This window comes from Hemibagrus wyckioides, linkage group LG09 (genome assembly GCF_019097595.1).
Source record: "Hemibagrus wyckioides isolate EC202008001 linkage group LG09, SWU_Hwy_1.0, whole genome shotgun sequence".
NCBI classification, from domain to species: Eukaryota; Metazoa; Chordata; class Actinopteri; order Siluriformes; family Bagridae; genus Hemibagrus; species Hemibagrus wyckioides.
Window position 1 is genome coordinate 562,430 of NC_080718.1, and position 13,487 is coordinate 575,916.

The 13,487-nt window shown below is 39.1% G+C and overlaps 1 non-coding gene across 1 annotated transcript; it reads right to left on the minus strand.

The window, feature by feature from the left end:
* Positions 1-11,620: 11,620 nt before the first annotated feature.
* Positions 11,621-11,709, minus strand: trnay-gua (transfer RNA tyrosine (anticodon GUA)). Its single transcript is given in 2 exon segments — positions 11,621-11,656; positions 11,673-11,709. It is a non-coding gene; the product is annotated as a tRNA-Tyr (tRNA).
* Positions 11,710-13,487: the final 1,778 nt, after the last annotated feature.

Consider the following 13,487-nt stretch of genomic DNA (forward strand, 5'->3'; position numbering starts at 1 on the left):
TAGAGTCTAATTTGCTCCTCTCTCGTTTGTAAGCAAAACATACTGATCCGGACTTCTGCATTTTAGAAATGTTTGGCATCTTTCCTGTGAACAACTCGTATGGCGTTTTCTTGGTGTGTCTACTATAGCACCTGTTCCTCACGTAAGCTGATGTCTGCATAGCGTATTTCCATAACTTATCTGGTAACTCGCTTTCAGTCAGTAGGCACCTGCTCATATCATAAAGGGTTCTCCAACCTCTCTCTGCTGTGCCATTCTGGTGGGGTGAATAAGGTGCAGACGTTTCGTGTCTAATCCTATTTTTCGTTAACAGTGCCTGAAAGTCTCAACTCATAAATTCAGTGCCGTTATCTGAACAGATGCACATGACCTCTCCATTAGGTGCTATGTCTGCTAGGAACTTTTCTGTGGCTTGTACCGTGTCACCTTTAGACTTTAGAAAATACACTAACATGGTACCTGAGTAGTCATCTGTATAAGACTTTGTATATCTGTACCCTTCTGTGCTCGATGTTGGCATGGGGCCGGCTAAGTCAGTGTGGACTAGTTCTAAAGGTTTCTTTGCCTTTCTGTCTGGCTCCCTATTTCTCGTCTGAGTGAATTTTCCCTGTTTACACACTTCACATGACTGATTTGGTTTGACTGTGGTCGCTTTTATCTCCATACCTCTCACTACACCTTGAAACTTTTGTAAATCTTTATAGTTACAATGAATCTGCTACCACCTTTGGTAACCATGTGACTTTTCCCCCTTTGGAAAGTGATTGTTGCTCCTCCATTTGTTGCCCTTGCCACTGAGAAAATGTCATGTGGGTAAGAAGGCATCATTATGACCCCGTGACATTTTCTACTCAGCCCTCCTAAAATTCTGTGATTCTCCATAAACTGTACACAAATTCGTGATCTCCTCAGTCCCCTTCAAATTTCATATGAAAACGGCAGCAGACTTCGGCTCTTCCCCGTCTTTCAGCGCGTTCTTCAATCCGCAGACTGCAGCGTCACAGAGTGAGGATCAGAGGACAAGTGTGTGTGTGTGTGTGTGTGTGTGTGTGAGATCAGGAAGACTCGTATTTGGCTTGTTCAGTACTCAAATGTCATACACATCTGTGCAATACAGTGGAATGCTGCAATAAGTTTACCATCCTACCCTGTTAATCAAACCTTTATTTTATTTATTTATTTATTTATTTTATTTATTTTTTATTATACCCTCATTGGTGGCCGAGTCCCCCTTAAATGAAAATAGAATCGCCCCTGGACGCCACGGCAATAGACACTAATCAACCGTTAAATAACAAAGTAAAAAAGAAATTAGTCTACAGTATTTCACACCTCACAAGGAATAGTCAATTTTATTACGGTTACTTTTCTCAAAAAGACATTCTTGATGCCGTATTCAGAAAACTGCAATCTCCAGAGGACGCAGCGAATATAGAAAAAATGTATATGGGCAGGTCGCTGCCTCTGACTACTCCAACTATCCAATCAAAGGACGGGAAATTGCTGACGTAATCGTATGCCTGCTAGATGGCCCCAGTGATCCCAACTCGAAATCTGATTGGTTAATGGAACAGGTTCATTGCCACTTATTTTAAGCTTCAGGTGCCTGCACTTTTACTTCTGCAGGCCTTACGGCCACTAGATGAAATATGGTTGGATAAATACTCTTATCATAAATATACAATACTGGAAGCAGCGCAACCAAGAGAAAAGCTATGAAATGTAGAGAATAGACTATCGGGAATAATTTAATACACATTCATGGAAAAATATATTAAATATATTAAAATGCAAGTCAGTGATTCAGATCACTGCTGTTTAGGCCAGCAGAGAAGACCTTGCTGGCCCTGACGGTCCGCCACTGAGTTCAGGTGCGCAGATCTTTCAACACGTATATGAAAACAAACAAAACATTACACGTCTCATTATCAACTTCTTTGGAACATTTATTAATAAACTTGAACAAGCGTCGGCTCTGTACATCCGACATTAACACTATAAACTTTTTACGTAGAGTGCATTGTATTATGTAATGACATCACACCCAAATGAACCGTAATACATTCAATAAAACAAGAGTAGTTCGGCTGATGCTGTAATCTAATGAGTAAGAGTGCAATACTTAACAATAAATATGAAATGATATGATTAGAAATATTCCCTTTGTGTGCTATTTAAATTAATGCAATTAAAACCATTTAAACTTGACTGTGTAATCTGCATAGTAAAATGCAGTAAACTATAACTTCTTTGCACATTATTTGATTTAAGTTGATCAATGGAGATTTACATTACTTACTCTGATGTTTAATTCGTTATAGATAATTATCACTCTGTTATCTATGAAACATTTAGATACCTGGATGCCTCTACCACTGCAGCTAATCCTACTGAAGAGACATTGTTAAAAACATTCATCTAATTTCAGCTTTTGTGTACAACCTCTTTTGCAGATTTTGAATTGCTGCATAGACAGCCACTGAATTCTGCATCCCATAAATAAGTGCTTGTTGTGGGAAGTGGTAGCTCAGTGGTTAAGGTGTTGGCTCAATGATTTGATTATTGTGAAGTCAAATTTCAGGATCACCAAGTTGCTGCTGCTGGACCCTTGTGCAGAACCCTTTACCCCTTAACTGCTCAGCTGTGTAAATGTGAGTTGCTCTGGATAAGAGTGTCTGACAAATCTTGTAAATGTAAATGCTACTGTTTGTTTGCAGTCAAATAAATCTGTATATGCCCTAGACATGCTGGATGGGAGAGTATGTGATGATAGGATGATATATTTTAGTTTGTAGTGTTTCAATTAGAACTCCATCACCATATCACACAAAAATAATAATAAACATAATTTATTTAGAGTAAGCGCTCTGTGTGCTGCCATTGTCCAGTATAAAGTCCATTATGATTAACTCATGTTAATAATAAGAATATGAACAATAAAATAATTACAACACAGGACAGCTGTTCTAACTGTTAGATAAGCTTTATTTCAACTCCACTGATCAAAATGTTTGCTTACAGTTCCCTTTTAGTCCTACTGCCAACACGATTTTTCCATTTTCAGACAGTTCACATTTATCTATGACAAGAAGCAAGATATGCCACAAATGATCTAAAACCACACCATCAGACTGAGCTTTGTCCAGCAACTTCCATGTACATTAGTGTCTTAAAGATCAATTTCAGCCACAGCAGTATGTTAGAGCTTGAGATGCATTTCCTCAAAACACCTAGAATCAGTTATAAATGTTGCCTGCACAGACAAAACAAGGACATTTTAAGACACATTGAGGCCATTTCTGTCATAAATGAACACACTTAAATTAATACACTAGCCTTCAAAATAAGGAATGTACAAAACAGAAAAGAAATATATAAAAGGTGGACACTTTATAGCCTTGCTAAGGCCATAATAAAATATATAGTGGGGTCCAAATGTCTGAGACCACTAGGAAAAATGCTTCTTTTTTGCATTTTTTTCTAATTTAATACATTCATTTGTTTTACAGATTATATTATTTGACACCAACTTGAAGTAAAATCTTTAAATTTATGCATGATGCCTTTCTGAGTTTCTAGCATTTAGCATGTTGCCGTTTTTGCTTTAAATGAGTTTGTGCATTTGAGCTGCATGGACACCACAAGTTTATGCAAAACCTTACAAGCCATTTTAGATCAAATGCATCAGTGTCACTTGAACACATGCTTCAGTAAAAAAGATCAGACATGAGGAAAATCTCACCTTTAAATAGACACCTAGAAAGAGTACAGAATCTTAAATTAACTATTGTTTATTTTCTATATTTTAAAGAGGAAAAAATGCAGTTGAAGAAAAATCCCAGATTATTAATGTGGTCACAGAATTTTGGACTCCATGCGTAGATTTGTTGTTTTACCCGAGTTGGTTTCTTCAAGTCTTTTGTTTTGCGGTGATTGAATGAATCTGACATTTGACAAATTCAGCCTTTCAGCCTGTGAAATGTTAAAAAAAAAACCCTGTGAGGGTGGACTAATGCAAATTTTGTTCGTCCAAAATTAAGAGATGACTAGAGCACAAGCCTCCATTTAAGAATATTGAGGATTAATAAGAGCTTAATCCTAGAAGGAAAACAATGTTTTCTACAAATAAAGTTTAAAAGCTTAGGTTTATTCTGATTTCAGCTGATTTTCTTTTGAAGTGGACATAATCAATACATTTATCACATTACAATTATTTATGTGAGTAATAAACCATATAAACATACTGTGAAAAACACTTTACATTAAGGCTCTGTTAACTTACTTTATTTACTGCATTAGTTAACATTAAAGAAATGCTTATATGAAAGCTTATACCGTCTTTATAACAGATCACCTTAGACCCTGAATCTGTTCTTGGAGCTGGATTTGATTTGTATTGTGAAATGTGAACTGACAGAAACTTCTTAACAATTACTGGTATACTTATGAAGAACAATTTACTTTAAAATAAATAACAGAACTGTAGGATGGGAATAATGAGGATTTAAGGATTTAAGGATTTTAGTGTTTTAAACCTAAGTGCCAGAATCTCTTCACAGAGCTTTAACGATGCGGTATTTCAAGATAATTGCAGCCACATACAGTGTGATGAGATGAAATAATAATTCTCTTGGACTCAAGGTCTAAGACACATGTATGACATTCACAGTGCTGATGAGACATATATAAAGTGCAACAGGAATAAGAAGCATGCAGGGAGGGGCTACAGTAGGGGTAAGTACACACATGGGTAGAGTGTAAGTATAAGAGTATAGAGTATAAATACTGAAATCTCAAAAAAGTACATTTAAAATGAAAATAAGACATTATAGAAAACACAGGGTCCAAAGTTTTAAAGTGCAGTAATGCTTGTAAAAGTAACCTGAGATGAATGAAATTTAAAGTGACACAGTGTGTAGTAAGGTGTTAAGTCAGTAGTCTGTGTTATTCCTGCTGCCACCTCTGTATGATGGCCTTCTGCCTCTTTAAACAGCTGAGCACACAGACCCTCAGCCAAATATGGCAATTCTGTAAACTTTTACATTCATCCTGAAGGAAATTTCAGAGTGCTTTAAGTGAAGGAAAGTGCAGGGACAGGCCTTGTTTTCTTTCCACATCCTCCAGCTGAACTTAATCACCAGACCTAACTTATAAACACTGATTCAGATGTTTGAAACTGAAAAGTGTTTAAAAAAGAAAAGAAAAGCTATTTCATTCAGTAAATTCATTCTGACATTCACTCTTCTGATCTGTATGCTGTGTAACGTGTGGGTGACTGCTTCTGTGTTATAATCTTGAAAACTGATGAAACCCTCAGATGAAAGGTCACTTACACTGACTACTAGCTGTAGTTAACTGCAGGAACTGCACAACACTAACTTGGTGTCACAAAACAATTTGTTTAGAGTTTAACCCTTTATATCATCACACCGATGTTCCTTCTATTTAACTTATCAAACATTTTCAATTAATATAAACAAATGAATTATTTTCTCGCTGCAAATCCGTTCCAAAATTAACCACCACTGTGGAGTGTAACAACACAAAATAATTCAACACTGAACCCCCAAAACAAACAGAAATTTTCCTCTTGTAAGCTGTGAAACATTTTTTCTAGGGTGAGCATACATAGTGAGGAATGATTAACTGCCTTTACAGATGAAACCAGATGTTTACATACACTTTATAAAAAGACACATAACCTTTTTTCTCACTGTCTGACATTAAATCAGACTAAATGTTTCCCGTTTTAGGTCAGTTAGGATTACCAAAATTATTTGTATTTGCTAAATAAATGCCAGAATAATGAGAGAGTGAGTGAGAGAGAGAGAGAGAATTTTTTTTTTTTACTTTCTTCAAAGTCAGTTTTGTAGGCCGCCTTGCTCCCACATGCCTTTTCAGCTCTGCCCACAAATTTTCTATAGGACTGAGATCAGGGCTTTGTGATGGCCACTCCAAAACATTGAGTTTGTTGTCCTTAAGCCATTTTGTAACTAATTTGGTGGTATGTCCATTTGGAAGACACATTTGCAACCAAGCTTTAACTTCCTGGCTGATGTCTTGAGATTGCTTCAATATTTCTACATAATGTTCTTTCCTCATGATGCCAACTATTTTGAGAAGTGCACCAGTCCGTCCTGCAGCAAAACACCCCCACAACATGATGCTGCCACTCCCGTACTTCACAGTTAGGATGGTATTCTCAGACTTGCAAGCTTCCCCCTTTTTCCTCCAAATGTAACGACGGTCATAATAGGATTACCAAAATTATTTGTATTTGCTAAATAAATGCCAGAATAATGAGAGAGAGACAGAGAGAGAGAGAAATAGAGAGAGAGAGAGAAAGAGAGACATTGTTACATTTTTCCTCCAAATGTAATGATGGTCATTATGGCCAAACAGTTCAATATTAGTTTCATCAAACCACAGGACATTTCTCCAAAAATGAAGGTCTTTGTCCCTGTGTGCATTTACAAACTGTAATCTGGCTTTTTTATGTTGTTTGTGAAGTAATGGCTTCTTCCTTGTTGAGTGGCCTTTCAGCCCATGTCGGTACAGGACTCGTTTCACTGTGGATAATGACACTTTCTTCCCAGCTTCAGCCAGTATCTTCACAAGGTGTTTTGTTTTTGTTCTGTGGTTGATGCACATATTTCGCACAAAGCAGGTTCATGTCTGGGACACAGAACCCATCTCCTTCCTGAGTGGTACAATGGCTGGACATTCCCATGGTGTTTATATTTGTGTATAATTGTTGAACAGATGAATGTGGCACTTTCAGGCATCTGGAAATTGTACCCAAGGATGAAATCTTGGCTGATTTCTTTTGATTTTTCCCATGGTGTCACACAAGGAAGTGTTTGAGGTGTGCCTTAAAATACATCCACAGATGTGCCTCCAATTAACTCAAATGTTGTCAATTGACCTATCAACAGCTTCCATGACATCAGCATCTTGGCTTTCCCAAATTGTTTAAAGTATAATAATCTTTGTGTATGTAAACTTCTGACTTTGAAGAAAGTAATAAAAAAAAATTCTCTACAAAATTCTCTCTCTTATTATTCTGGCATTTAGCAAATAGGAATAATTTTGGTAATCCCAACTGACCTAAAACGGGAAAGGTTTAGTCTGATTTAATGTCAGACAGTGAGAAAAAAAGATTATGTGTCTTTTTATACAGTGTTTGTAAACTTCTGGTTTCAGTGGTAAGTACCTGGGTGTTCATCTCAACTATAAACTGGACTGGACAGACAATTCCACTGCACTTTACAACAAAGGTCAGAGCAGATGGTGGGAGAAAGGAGGATGATGGTCAGGTTCTGGAAGTCTTTGATGACCCTGGGCAGTTCCTGTAGTGGTAGGCTACTTCACCCCAAGTGTTTGAGAGAGCGGTACTGTAGGTCTTTCCTCCCTGCTGCTGTGAGACTGTACAATACAGTTGGGGATTTCTACTATATCATTTGAGAATTGTGGAATAACACAAGATTAATTTTTACACAAGATACTTTATCTTGATATTTTCTCTATTTTATATTCAGATTACAATTTATTATTATTATTATTATTATTATTATTATTATTATTATTATAAACTGAAGAACCCCAGCCACTAGATGTAGTGCCGATTTTTTACACTTAATCATGCTAAGTCTTGTGCTAGCGCGCTGACGGACAATTTTAGTTAACCTGCTAGTGAACTTGTCTGCCGGTTTAAATTACACTCTAAAACCCTCAACCGAGTTGATTAGCTTGGCTAACGAGAAGTTATTTCCACAATATAATATTTATTTCCATTAATGGGTCACTTTTAACAACCCTGAGTACTGGTTTTACACTAAATCATGATTGTGATGACTGGTTCATTTTTGTTAATTCATTTTTTTATTGTATCTTGTGGACTATATGTAAACTTCTGTTATGTAAAGGCAGAGCTAAATAAAAAAAATGCATTGTTTATGATCCCTCTTATTATTTATTTGTTTGTTTGTTTACATTTTCCATTTTCTGCTAGTACTTATGATGTCAACTGCATTAGTCTTGGCAATTTTATATATTTTGTAATTGTAGCATTAGTAGCTTGAAGCTGGGGAACAATAGTCTGTTTCGGTGGGGAAGAAAGGAAAAAAATGGGGAAGAAGGGGAAAGAGAGAAAAAGAGAAAAAAAGAGAAGAAAAGAAAGAGGAAGAAAACAAAAGAGAGACAGAATGCCACGTGTGATTTATATACGCCTGTTTTGTAAATTTTTATTTAAAAATGTGTTTTTTTACAAAAAAATCAGTAAAAATTCAAGTCCCCCTCCCATCCACAGCGACCCGGCTCGAATCCCACCTCAGACAAGGATTAAATATTGCATTCTGTTTTGAAATGGCAACTGTTAGTCTACAGAAACAGTCCTGCTATCAAAATGAGTCAAGTTCTAAGTCCTGTGTAGTTAGTTGACTTCGATTATTTAATTATCTGCAAAATATGGCTTCTCAGTACGACCTACTGTTAGAAATATTGTCTTTTTTTTTTCAAAGATAAGAATAATACAGCCCAAGACACACACCATAACAATATACATAAGTGATAAATTATTATAAAATACTAACAAAGTATAGAAATCTATAAACGAAAAACTATCAATATTTATATTATTAAATATAGATTTAATAATATAAATTTAAAAAAAAGTTAAGGATATTCGGCTTTCGGGTGAAATTTCAGGATGCACCTAAAATGCACTATAACCTTTACAGGTGAACTTAATTTGACCTTCTCTACACTTTTGAATGCACATGTCCAACTTCAGTGTTCAGTGTTTCAGTACTTTTTGCATAACTTGCTGTTTTCTAACAAGGTGCTTAACGGCAAAATTCACAACTGGTGTTTGATCCATGAATTGACCAATACATTTTCTGGTTCAATTAGAATTGGTATTTAAACAGTCCTCTTCATCATGCTGTTTACATTTTGACATCATGAAACCAAGACCACACCTAACAATTGACCAACAGTACCTCGCCATTGCGAGGCTTCAAACAGGATGTTCTCAGAGGGAAGTGGCCACTGAGCTTAGAGTGTCACAGAGTGTCATCAGCAGGTTGCAACAGAGATACAGAGAGACTGGAAGAATCACAGAAAGGCATAGAAGTGGACGTCCTTTGTCTACATCCCACGTTGATGACCACTTCATTGTGAACAGTGCCCTGCGGAACCGGATGATGAATGCCACTCAACTCCAGGCACATTTAAGGGAGGTAAGAGGCACCCAAGTGTCATGTCAGACCATTTGAAACCGTTTACATCAATGTGGTCTGCGTGCTAGACGACCTGCAAGGGTACCTGACCACACCACCAGGCACAGGCGTCGGGCCAGGGAGCATTTACGCTGGACAAGGGACCAGTGGACCTCAGTGCTGTTCTCTGATGAAAGTCAATTCACGTTGAGCAGAAATGATGGCTGCCAACGATGTTGGAGACGTCAAGGAGAGCGCTATGCATCAGCCACTGCTGTGGTGGTGTTACAGTCTGGGCAGGTGTGTCTACTCAATACAGAACTGCCCTACATCTTGTGAATGGTACAGTGACAAGCCAGTACTACCTGAATAACATCATTAATCCAGTCATTGTGCCCCTGCATGAACAATACAGGCCTAATTTCTTCATCATGGACGACAATCCTACAGCTCATCGAGGTCGCATCATTAGGGAACAGCTGCTGGAGGCTGGGGTACCTCAAATGGAGTGGCCTGCACTTTCTCCAGACCTTCCAGAAATCTAACAGCAGCAGACACTCCCCTATTTACATCAACGGGTCTGAAGTAGAGCGTGTCTCCAGCTTTAAGTTCCTGGGTGTCCACATCTCTGAGGATCTGTCCTGGCATCTGAACACCTCAACTCTGTTTCGGAAGGCACAATAGGGTCTTTACTTCCTAAGGAGACTGAAGAAAGTTCACCTATCCCCCAAGATCCTGACCAACTTTTACCCCTGCATCATTGAGAGCATCTTGACGAGCTGCATCACAGTGTGGCATGGCAGCTCCACGATGTGTGAAAAGAAATCTCTGCAAAGGGTTGTGAAAACCGCCCAACGCATCATCGGCACCCAACTACCTGCCATTGGGTCTCTTCACCACAGTAGATGTCTGCGCAGAACACACAAAATAATCAAAGACTCCTCCCACCCGAGTCACAAACTGTTCAACCTTCCATCCAGGAGGAGATACAGGTCCATCCTCACCAGAACCAGTAGGTTTAGGGCCAGTTTTTTTCCTTCAACCATAAATCTACTGAACTCTACACTACACCACTAGGACACTCATGTCTTTCTACACTTACCACTTTACAGTTCTGCTCCACTCTGTACATTCTGTTAATATAATATTTTTCACTGTTAAACATTCTGTTGTACATTCTGTTATAATATAATTTTTTCTCAGTGTGTAATATAATTATTGTACATATTGTCCATTTCATAGATTACACCTAGTATTATCTATTTGTCTATCTATTTATATACATTTACATATACTATATTTATACATACTATATAATATATGTATATTATCTGTTACTGTTGTACATACATTTTACATAATGCACACATTTTTAGCACAATTATAATTACACCTGTCACTTTATCTACTGTAAATACTACTTGCACATACTTCTCTATGCACACTCTGACATAGCCTTATTTATCGATGTACATATTTACATATTTATCTGCACCTGTTCATTGGCAGAATTTCTACTATTTGCACTTCTGGTAGATGCTAAACAGCATTTCATTGCTATGTACCTGCACTCTGCAATGACAATGAAGTTGAATCTATCTGTCTGTCTGTCTGTCTATCTATCTATCTATCTATCTATCTATCTATCTATCTATCTATCTATCTATCTATCTATCTATCTATCTATCTATCTATCTATCTATCTATCTATCTATCTAATGCACAGGGTTTCACGCTGTCCACCAGGCGCCTCAAAAGTGATGGGCCAAAACCTTCAGATTTGAACGTTTGTGTGCTTCGCTGCATGTCAAAGCTTTTCCATAGGACAGACATACCTGTTCTTGTCTAGACCTGATCGGTGAGCAGTACACCCCATATGGCTCGCCAGCTCATCACTGTGCAAACACATTCACGCACTCGCTCATACCTAATAGCAATTTGTTTCAGCTGATCCACCTACTGGCATGTCTTTTGGAGGTGAGAGGAAACCGGAGAACACCGGGTGTACACACACGGGGACTCCGGACAGACTGCAAACTGGTGACCCTGCAGCTGAGAGGTGGGACCTCTTTTAAGTCTTTTGAGACAGTCTGTGCAGACATTCTGTTGACGTTAAAGCGAATTTGTTTAAACTGCTGTTTCCTCAGGTGTAACTCATCCGGAATTGGCGTAAATCGGCACTAGAGGCCAATCCTGGGTGCTGCGCCCAGCCGCACGAGGCCCACACACCTGTCTGCGTCTCCCTGGTGGTCTAGTGGCTAGGATTCGGCGCTCTCACCGCCACGGCCCGGGTTCGATTCCCGGTAAGGGAAACGAGCTCTTTTTCGCGCCCGGCCAGAGCTAGCGGCCGCAAGAAGCCGAGGTACTGAAATGGCGCGTTTCCCAGAGGCTGGTAAAAGCTGTCCTTCGAGCCGGATTTGAACCGGCGACCTAAGGATGTCCATTTGTAAGCACCTACAGTCCTCCGCTCTACCAGCTGAGCTATCGAAGGGAGGGCTCAGGGATGTCTTTTGGCAGCGACCTGGCAAATGGGACCCCTGGCGATTTTGTCTGTTACGAGCCACATTGCGCAGCAGTTTCAGGGGTGCTAGGCCAGATTTACTGGGGCCTATAAACGTGCTTGTCGATGTTGGACCCTTCTTCACCGACAAACTTTACAATCCGGTTTGCAATCTCAGGTTTCTACGCGTGGCCGCCCTCACCGGTGCGTTGACTTAAACTAAGTAAATACAGAGAGGACCTAATGCGCAGGGTTTCACTCTGTCCACCAGGCACCTCAAAAGCGATGGGCCAAAACGGTCAGATGTGAACGTTTGTGTGCATCGCTGCACGTCAAAGCTTTTCCATAGGACAGAGATACCTGTTCTTGTCTAGACCTGATCGGTGAGCAGTACACCCTGCATGGTTCACCAGCTCATCACAGGGCACTGAGCAAACACATTCAAGCACTCGCTCATACCTAATAGCAATTTGTTTCAGCCGATCCACCTACTGGCGTGTCTTTTGGAGATGAGAGGAAACTGGAGAACACCAGGTGTACACGCACGGGGACTCTGGACAGACTGCAAACTGGTGACCCTGCAGCTGAGACCTCTTTTAAGTCTTTTGAGACAGTCTGTTGATCTTAAAGCGAATTTGTTTAAACTGCTGTTTCCTCGGGTGTAACTCATCCGGAATTGCCATAAATCGCCACTAGAGGCCAATCCTGGGTGCTGCGCCCAGCCGCACGAGGCCCACAAACCCGTCTGGGTCTCCCTGGTGGTCTAATGACTAGGATTCGGTGCTCTTGCTGCGGCGGCCTAGGTTCGATTCCCGGTCAGGAAAGCAAGCTCTTTTTTGCGCCCGGCCAGAGCTAGCGGCAGCACACAAACGGCGTGCTTCCCGGAGGCTGGTAAACGCCATCCTTCGAGCCGGATTTGAAACGGCAACCTAAGGATGTTCATTTGTAAGCACCTACAGTCCACCGCTCTACTAGCTGCGCCAAAGTTCAATAGTCTGCTTTGGGTGGGGAAGAAAGGAAAAAAATGGGGAAGGAGGGGAAGGAAGAAAAGAGAGAAGAGAGAAGAAAAGAAAGAAAGCAAAGGAGAGACAGAGTGCCACATGTGATTTATATGCACCTGTTTTGTAATTTTTTTAATTAAAACAAAAACCTACCAATATTTATATTATTAAATATATATGTTGAAGCACACACCTAAATAAACTTATAATGATAAAACAAAGAATACATTCAAGTCAGGTCAAGAATCTTTTATTGTCCTTTTGACCACATATAGCTGATGCAGTACACAGTGAAATGAGACCATGTTTCTCCAGGACCCTGGTGCTACATAAACAACATAACATAATTACAAAACACAGAGCTAAGGACGGAAAGTAAGCTGTCCTAGCTTCATAAAGTACATCGTGTGCAACATGGTGCAAACAGTGCAAGACAAAAGACAGTGCAAAGAGACAATACAGTACGTATAGCAGCAGTCGAATAATGTGCAAATACAATTCAAATAATACATTATTTAATACATGTACCCTAATAATAAATACAAGTGACACATTATAAAATAGCAATATATTAAACTATAAACAAAACAGAAAAATACTATTTAAACATCAAATATTTAAATATAAAATACATGTAACTTTGTAAGAATACAAGTGCTATATGCAACATATCTATATTTTCTTTATTTTTTTGAGCAACTGTTGTTCTGTCATCATCTCTGTCACTGGACAATAAATTCTGGCCTTGTCTTGGCTATGTCCAGTTGC